The sequence below is a fragment of the Arachis hypogaea genome, chromosome 1 (assembly GCF_003086295.3).
Source record: "Arachis hypogaea cultivar Tifrunner chromosome 1, arahy.Tifrunner.gnm2.J5K5, whole genome shotgun sequence".
NCBI classification, from domain to species: Eukaryota; Viridiplantae; Streptophyta; class Magnoliopsida; order Fabales; family Fabaceae; genus Arachis; species Arachis hypogaea.
Window position 1 is genome coordinate 81,642,690 of NC_092036.1, and position 9,068 is coordinate 81,651,757.

A 9,068-nucleotide genomic window follows, 5' to 3' on the forward strand; every position below is an offset into this window, starting at 1 on the left:
TGAGAGGGAGTTTAGCTACTCATAGCTTAGAGAAAAGTACAAGAGATGAAAGAGATGAAGTGTAAAGTAAAACTAAACTTGGCAAAGCCAATCTAACCAACCCAACCCCCTTTTCAATACTTCTAGGGGTTATTTATACTACTCCTATCACTAAAATTAAGAAATTACAAAAGATAAAAGAAAATTACAGCTGGAAAGAAGAGAAAACACTCATAAAATGTGACTTTCAGCTTGGCGTGTGGCTGGCGTTTGAGTGGCGTGCCACGCCTAGCCATTAAGTTGGCTTGGCATGCCACGCCTAACTCCTTAAGTTGCACGCTCCATGCATTGGCCTCCCTGGCGTGCCATGCCTTCGAACCCAAGTGGCACGCCCAGGGTCTCTTTAAACCTTGATTAGCCTGGCGTGCCACGCCTTCGAACCCAAGTGGCACGCCCAGGCCTTTTCTTCTTGCTCTTCTTCCCTGGAAAATTGAACTGGCATGGCATGCCTAAAGCCTGGCGTGCCACGCCCATTGTGTGACCTTCATCTTCCTCTCTAGAATTTATTACTGGCGTGCCACACCCAGTAGGTGGCGTGCCACGCCCATTGCATTGCATGGTTCCAGTAGCTGGCGTGCCACGGCCAGCGTGCCACGACCAGCATTCAAGTGGCACGCCCATGGCCTTTTGGAGCTGGCGTGCCACACCTTAAGACTCAAGTAGCACACCCAGTCTCTTTTTGTTCCTGGCATGCCATGCCTTAGACCTCAAGTGGCACCCCCATGTTGGTGTTGTTCCTTCAAACTTGGCGTGCCATGCCCAGAGTCTCAAGTGGCACGCCCAAGTGCTAGTTTAGAGTTGGTGTGCCACGCCTTCGATACCAAGTGGCATGTTGATAAACCCCAATTTTGTGGTTTATCTTGTGCTTATTTTGGGGGATTTTATCACCTTTTCTCACATTTATTCAATGAAATAGCATAGTTTTGCAATTCTCCTTTGATTTGTGCTTAAATGTGAAAACATGCTTTTTAGGCCCTAAAATAGCTAAATTTAATTCACTTTAATTCCATTCGATTACTTGATATGTTTGTTGAGTGATCTCAGGTTCATAAGGCAAGTATTGGATGGAAGAAGTGAGGAGAAATGCATGCAAAGTGGAGAACTCATGAAGAAATGAAGGAACTATATAACTGTCAAGCCTGACCTCTTCGTACTCAATTGACCATAACTTGAGCTACAGAGATCCAAATGAGATGGTTCCCATTGCGTTAGAAAGCTAACATCTGGGGCTTCGAAATGATATAAAATTTGCCATAGTTGCCTGACGTATAGAGGTGCGCACGTGCCATGTACGCGTGCGCACCGTTGCTGCACATGGGTCCACTTTAAGCAATTCGTGGCCAGCGATTTCTAGAGCATTTTGGGCCCAATCCAACTCATTTCCAATACTATTTCATGCAGAATTCAAGCTTGGGTAAGGGGGGAGCAATTGTTTTGTAGTTTTGGCATCATGTAGGTTAGTTTCTAGAGAGAGAAGCTCCCTCTTCTCTCTAGAATTAGGTTAGGTTAGGGTAATCTCTTCTAGATCTAGGTTCAATTTCATGTTCTCATCTTGTTTTCTTTTTGATTTCATGCTTCTACTCTTTCATTCTCATGGTTTGTAGTGTTAATTTTACTTTTATGTCTCTTTAATGTTCATGGATGCTCATGTTGGATTTTATTTACAATTAATGAAATTTAATGTTTGATGTTCTTTTTATTATTGATTTGAATTGTTGATCTTGTTTCCTTGCAATTGGTAGTAGTTAGATTTTACTATTTTTTGTCATTTATTATGCTTTCCTTTTGTACCTACCAAGTGTTTGATAAAATACTTGGTTGGGCTCTAGAGTAGAATTTTATGCTCTTGGCTTGGAAAGGTAACTTAGGAACTCTTGAGTTGCTAATGTCCAAGTGATTGATGATTGGGAGCCATTAAACCTAGATCTCACTAATTGAATTAGTGGAGACCTAGGACTTATGGACTTGGATTGACATAGCTCATTTGGCTTTCCTTTATTAGTTAGAGGATGACTTAATGGGGTTGATCCTTGCCAATTCTCATGTTATGGTTAGTGATAAGGATAGAGATCCCTGACCACCAACCTTTGCCAAGACCTTTTTTAGCTATTAGTTTACTTCCTTGTCATTTATCTTTCATGTCTCTTATAAAAAAAATCCCAAAACATCCTTCATAGCCAATAATCATACACTTCATTGAAATTCCTTGTGAGATGACCCGGAGTCTAAATACTTTGGTTAATTTTCATTGGGGTTTGTACATGTGACAAAACCAAATTTAATTTGATGTGAGATTTGTTTGTTGGTTTGGAGCTATGCTTACAACGAAATTCTTCTTTCTATAAGAGAAATTCCTAACCAACGCAATTCTCGCTATCACACGTCCAAGTGTTTTGATCTTCAACCTCCTCTCTGGTAACATGAACTAGCGCTCCACGCCTTGATGTTCAAGTGGCATGCCCATATTGAGGTCTCTGCTTCAAGCTTGGCGTGCCATGCCTGGGTCTTCAAGTGGCACGCCCAAGTGATGAGCTAGAGTTGGCGTGCCACGCCTTCGACACCAAGTGGTATGCCCAAGTGTAAATATTGAGGTTGGCGTGCCACCCCCAGCTTGGTGTGCCACGCCCCCTATGTGGTCTTCAATCTTGCTCTCTGGAAATTATAACTGGCGTGCCACACCCTTGTGCTCGCGTCCCACGCCCTTGTCACTGCTTCAAGCATTCCTCTCTGGAATGTATAACTGGCGTGCCATGCCCTTGTGCTAGCATGCCATGCCCATTCAATTTCTTGGCGCTTGTTCCAAGTGGCACGCCCAACTTCACACGCCCAGCTTCCTTTGTTGTTTTCTACCCCTTTTTGATGCTCCTTTCACCTGAAATTAAACACAAACCCATTTCAAAGTAATGTACTAATATATATCATTTGATGCATGGAATTGCATTAATTCAATGAGATTATGTCCCTTTTATGGTCCTTTTGGATAAGAAAAAGGGTAGATGATGCAAGTCTTCACACTGCCCAAGTACTGAACCAAAGTGGGCCCAAGAGTGGACTTTCGCACCTCTAAGTCTAGTCTATCAGATTTTTATATTCTTTTCATTATTAGATTAGTATAAATATAACAAAGATCACAATTTTTATGGACTTTTGATCTTTTCCCCTTTGCACATTTTACTATTACTTTCTTTAAGCTTTGAGCAATTAAACTTCCTAAATTAGGGTTATGAGCTCTGCTGATTCTCATGGATTAATAATACTAATGTTTCTATTTCAATATGTTTGATTCTATTCTCTTATGCATTCTCATTCTTCATCTCATGAACTGAGGACGAATCGTGACATTCATCCTTGTTCAACTTGGGTTCCGTGCAAGTCCTGACCCGGATAGCATTGAGGTAAAGCTAGAGATTGGATTGCGAATTCCAAGAGCGTACCTGGACAACTTTGGATATGTGACATAAAATCCCATTGACCGTGGGTTACTGAGGTCTCTGTGGCGTTGATAACTTACCTCATCTACCTCTTTCTCTTACCTAAAAGGACCATAGAATTGGTAAAATCTCATTCAAATGATGCAATTATATGAAATATATGATGAATTTATGAGACATTGCTTTGAAATGAGTCTTGCTTGAATTTCATGTGAAAAGAGAAACAAAGGATGAAACAGAGGATGAAACAGGGGAGCGCAACAAAGGATGAAATAGGAAAGTGCCTTTGGCGCTACGCTTTGCTTCAAAAGCGTGGCACACAATTAGAAGAGTGCCTTTGGTGCTACGTTCCCTTCAAGAGCGCTGTGCACCTCTAGGAAGGAAGAGCGCCATTGGTGCTATGTTTTTACCAAGAGTGCCTGTGATAACGGAGTGGGAAAATTTGGCTTGTGACGCATACGCGTGGATGACGCGTACGCGTGAAAGTGACATCTTTGACTGGTCACCCGTATGCGTGGGTGATGCGTACGTGTTAAGGAGCGCCTTTGACACCAACGCTACGCCTTTTCCAACAACGCTGAAGACCGTGCGCATGCATGGATGAAGCATACGTGTGAGGTGATGTTTTTGAAGGCCCACGCGCACGCATGGATGATGTGTACGTGTAGGAGAGCACCTTTGGTGCTATGCTTTTCCCAAAAGCGCTGAAGGTCACGCGCACGCATGGGTGATGCGTACGCGTGACAAGTGCCAAAAACAGTAGTGATGCGCACGCGTGGGTGACACGTATGTGTGAGTGCCCGAACGCTACGCTTTCCTGAAAAATGCTACGCCATCCTGGAAGTGTGCTAACTAAAAATCTGAAAAGCCCATTTGGAGAAACTTGCAAGTACACCTGAGGAGTCAGGAATTTTGTAAAAATAGGGGGTACTTTAAATCTATTAGGACGAACTTTTTGAATCCCTTTTGGCACTTCCTTTTTGGGAACTTTTGGGAGCTTTTTCTTTTTGTTACTTTTGTACTTAGCTTTATTTCCAGTTTTGATTTTCTGTTTAGCCATGAGTAGCTAACTTGCCTCTCATTGGGGGGAGGGAGCTCTATTGTACTTGATGGATTAATTGATAGTGAATTTCTTCTTCTCATCATCTTCTCTTTGACTTGCTAGAAGGAATTTCGTTCTTCATGTTTACTGTTCAATCATCTTGGAAAAGAGGTTGAATGCAAATTGGGTTTCATGGGAACCTTGGAAAGGAAACATGAAACCATGCTTGAAATCCCTTCTCACATTGAGTAGATCTGGGTTTTAGGATTGGATATGGTGACATGAAATCTGCCCAAATATTTGGATCTATGAGGATATGTGGTAAAATCAGGGACTAAGCTTATCTCTCTTCTTGAGCAATTAAACCAAGGAATTGGCTGATTATCAAGATTTGAGAGATTGAATCACCAAGGAATTGGGGTTCAATCAATCATGATTGCCAAGAGGTCAATGAGTTGTATGATTGAAGATGAGATGATCTGAATTTAATCCAAAGAGAGCAATATCTCCAACTCCAATGAATCTTCCTTATTCTTATCTTCCCTATTCTTTATACCTTTATTTAATTTCTGCTATCAACCCATTCCCCATTTACAATTCAGTCATTTATGCTTCTGCCATTTACTTTCCTGCTCTTTATAATTCTGCACTTTATTGCTTTCTTTTATCTTTAAGTCATTTACAATTCTGCTATTTAGAATTCTGCACTCAACAATCCTCTTAATTAGCTTGACAAAATCACCCAGTAACTAAAGTTGTTCAATCAATCAATCTCTGTTAGATTCTACCTCACTCATAATGAGTTATTACTTGACGATAATTTGGTATACTTTCCAAGGACGGATTCAATATAGTGATATAGTGAAATTCTAGTCATCAGGTGTTAAGGCTAGAGTAAGAGAAGCAACATTCCCTGATCCGGAAGATCCGACCCTGTCTGTGGCATTTTGAGTAGGATCGCGAAGGGGAATGGATTGCTTAGGGCTTCACCTTCGGCCATAGTGGGAAGCCATGAGTTAACTTGATGAGAGGACATGAGTTGCTCGGGTATAGTGGACTGCTATGGTTTAGAAGAGATTAACTTTATGAGAGGACATGAGTTAATCACGTACGACTATCATTTAAGGAATCATTCCTTATTGAGGTTGACAGTAAGAAAAGTTAATCCGAAAAGAATACACATTTTTGAAGCCTTAACTGAATATCTATCACTGTTTTTACACCAACTTGGTATTTCATTTTTTGTCAATTTTATTTATGCTATCAAACAAACAACCATCTTTTCTAATCGTCTGACTAAGACCTACAAGATAGTCATTGCTTGCTCAATCTGACAATCTCCATAGGATTGAACACTCACTTACCTGAGGTGTTACTTGGACGACTCGGTGCACTTGTCGGTTCGTCTATGTGAAACTTGCGGAGTTCAATTTTGCGCACCACCTAAGTCCTTAATCCCAAGCCAAGAATGCAAAATTCTAATCTAAAATTAAAGAAGGCATTTCAACAAACTCTTGGAAGGCATAAAATAAAAACATCATAAATTGCAAGAATAATAAAATCTATGACTACCAATTGTATGAAAACAATAATAACAACTCAATCAAGCAATAATAAACATGAAAACATAAAATTGCATTAAAGAAAAATGAAATTTGAACAATTCTTCACAAACTAAAATTGACAAAATAAAGAAACTAACAAGTAAAACTAGGCAAATTAAGATTCTAGAACATGAAAATATAAAAGAAACTACACTAAAACAAGAATTAAAATCTAAATCTAAGAAGAAACTAAACTAAAAATCCTAAATACTAGCAATAAATTAGAGCTTCTCTCTCTAAAATTGACGTAAAACATGGTCCTAAACTAACTACAGTATACTACTTCCTATTCTACTTGGTTGATTCCCCTTGAGGCTTGCCTTCAAATTCTTTTGGAAATGAGTTGAATTGGGCCCAAACTGGGCTTGAAATTGTGAGCCACATGTTTACTTAAGAAAATTACATGCTGCTACTCGTGCGTACGCATTTGCCATGCAAACGCACAAGTTCAGAGAGATGCGTACACATCTTTCATGCATACGCACAACTAGTCAGATTCCTAAAACTTCATTTCTTCATGATTCATCCATTTTTGCATGCTTTTTCTCTATTTCTTCATGTGATTCTTGCCTTTTAAACCTTGTATCACTTTAACAAATCATGTTTTTCACAATTAATCACAATTTGAAGAAATTCATAAAAATGAAATTTCAATGAATAAATGCAAGATAAGTTGATAAAATTCACTCTTTTCAAGTAAAAAAATCAGAAAATAGGGGTTTATCAGATAGATCGAAAAGTATACCAGGTCGTCCAAGTAATACCTCATGTGAGTGAGGGTTGATCACACAGAGATTGTTGGTTTAAATAAGCAGTAGATACCTTGCAGATCTTATTCAGGCGAATAGAAAAGATAGTTGTCACGAGAAAACGCATAAAACAGATAAATAAATAAAACGTTACTAGATAGGTGTGAAATCTATGGTAAGAGAACGGTTGAGGCTTCGGAGATGCTTCTTCCTTCTAGATCAAATTTTCTCACCATCTACTCTAATTTCTGATTGATTCATTCTATGGAAGGCTATATATGATTAATGCCGGGTCAGTGATCATTAATCTCCTCTTCTTCAGATCAAACGCTGGGTCAGCAGTCATCTAATCTGGGATTCGACAGCTTCTGAGGTTAGCATTGGAGGTTCTTCCTCCAATGTCTCTGTGCCAAATAACTTGGCATTTAGCTTTATGAGGACTCCTAGGTACCGAGAAACTTGCACTTCCCTAGTTTCCTCTTCCTTATCAGAGGAAGAGTATTCATCAGATTCTATGATCTTCAACCAAGCATTCAAGGGAACTTCAATGGGATCCTTATGAACCTTAGGTTTTATCAGTTCTTCAATAGGGAAGTTCTTAGTGGGCTTAGGGTCACTAATTACTCCTATTGTGGCGTTCAATGCCAGGACTTGTGTCTCCTTGGGAGTTGAATGCCCAGCTTGTATCCCTTTACTGGCGATCAACGCCAGTTGTTATGCTTCTTTGGGCGTTGAACGCCCAATAAGGACCTCCTTACTGGCGTTCAACGCCAGTGATGGTGCTTCCTTGGGTGTTGAATGCCTAGTAAGGACTTCCTTCCTTACTGGAGTTCAACGCTAATGATGGTTCCTCTTTGGGCGTTGAACGCCTAGTAAAGGGTTCCTTACTAGCATTCAACGCTAGATCATCCCCTTCAGATTCGGCCTCAATGTCCATTGTGATGGCCTTGTACTCTTCTCTTGGGTTCACTTCAGTGTTACTAGGAAGAGTGTTAGGAAGGGTCTCAGGGATTCTCTTGCTCAGCTGACCAACTTGTACCTCCAGATTTCTGATGGAGGACCTAGTTTTCGTTATGAAACTGTGAGTGGTCTTAAAGAGTTCATAGACTATGGTTGCTAACTCAGAAATGCTCTGCTTAGATGTCTCCATCTATTGCTGAGAAGATGAGAAGGGTGGTCTATTGTTGAATCTATCCTGGGTTCTTCCACTTTAATTGTTGTTGAAGCCTTGCTGAGGCTTCTATTGATCCTTCCATGAAAGGTTAGGATAATTTCTGAGGAGTTGTAGGTGTTTCTATAGGGTTCTCCCATGTAGTTCACCTCTTCTATCATGGGTTGATCTGGATTATAGGCATCTCCATCGTAGGAGGTATCTTGAGTGCTGCTAGTTGCAGCTTGCATTCCCGTCAAATGCTGAGAGATCATATTGACTTATTCGATCAAGATCTTGTTCTGAGCCAATATGGCATTCAGAGTGTCAACTTCCAGGACTCCTTTCTTCCGAGCTACCCCATTATTTACAAGGTTACATGAATTGGTTGTTTGCAACCATTTCAATTAGTTCCTATGCCTCTTCAGGTATTTTCTTCAAGTAGAGCAATTCACCAGCAGAATGATCCGAGGACATCTTGGACATCTCAGATAGACCATCATAGAAAATAACTAGGATAGACCATTCTGAGAGTATGTCAAGAGGATATCTCTTGATTAGTTGCTTGTATCTTTCCTAAGCTTCATAAAGGGATTCACCCTCTTTTTGTTTGAAGGTTTGAACTTCCACCCTGAGCTTGCTCATCTTTTGAGGTGGAAAGAACTTGGCCAAGAAAGCCTTGACCAAATTTTTCCAAGAGTCTAGGCTTTCTTTGGGTTGAGAATCTAACCACATCCTAGCTCTGTCTCTAACAGCAAAAGGGAAAAGCATAAGTCTGTAGACCTCAGGATCCACTCCATTGGTCTTAACAATGTCACAGATTTGCAAGAATTCAGATAAGAATTGATGTGGATCTTTCAATGGAAGTCCATGAAATTTGCAATTCTGTTGCATTAGAGAGACTAACTAAGGCTTAAGCTCAAAGTTATTTGCTCTAATGGCAAGTATGGAGATACTTCTTCCATAAAATTCAAAAATGGGTGCAGTGAAGTCACCAAGAACTTTCCTTGCATCTGCTTCATTGTTCTGTTCGGCTACCATGCTTGTATTTTT

The 9,068-nt window shown here is 40.2% G+C and overlaps 1 non-coding gene across 1 annotated transcript; it reads left to right on the top strand.

The window, feature by feature from the left end:
• The first annotated feature begins 8,550 nt into the window (after positions 1–8,550).
• Positions 8,551–8,654, top strand: LOC112714415 (small nucleolar RNA R71). Its single transcript, XR_003159240.1, has one exon. It is a non-coding gene; the product is annotated as a small nucleolar RNA R71 (small nucleolar RNA).
• Positions 8,655–9,068: the final 414 nt, after the last annotated feature.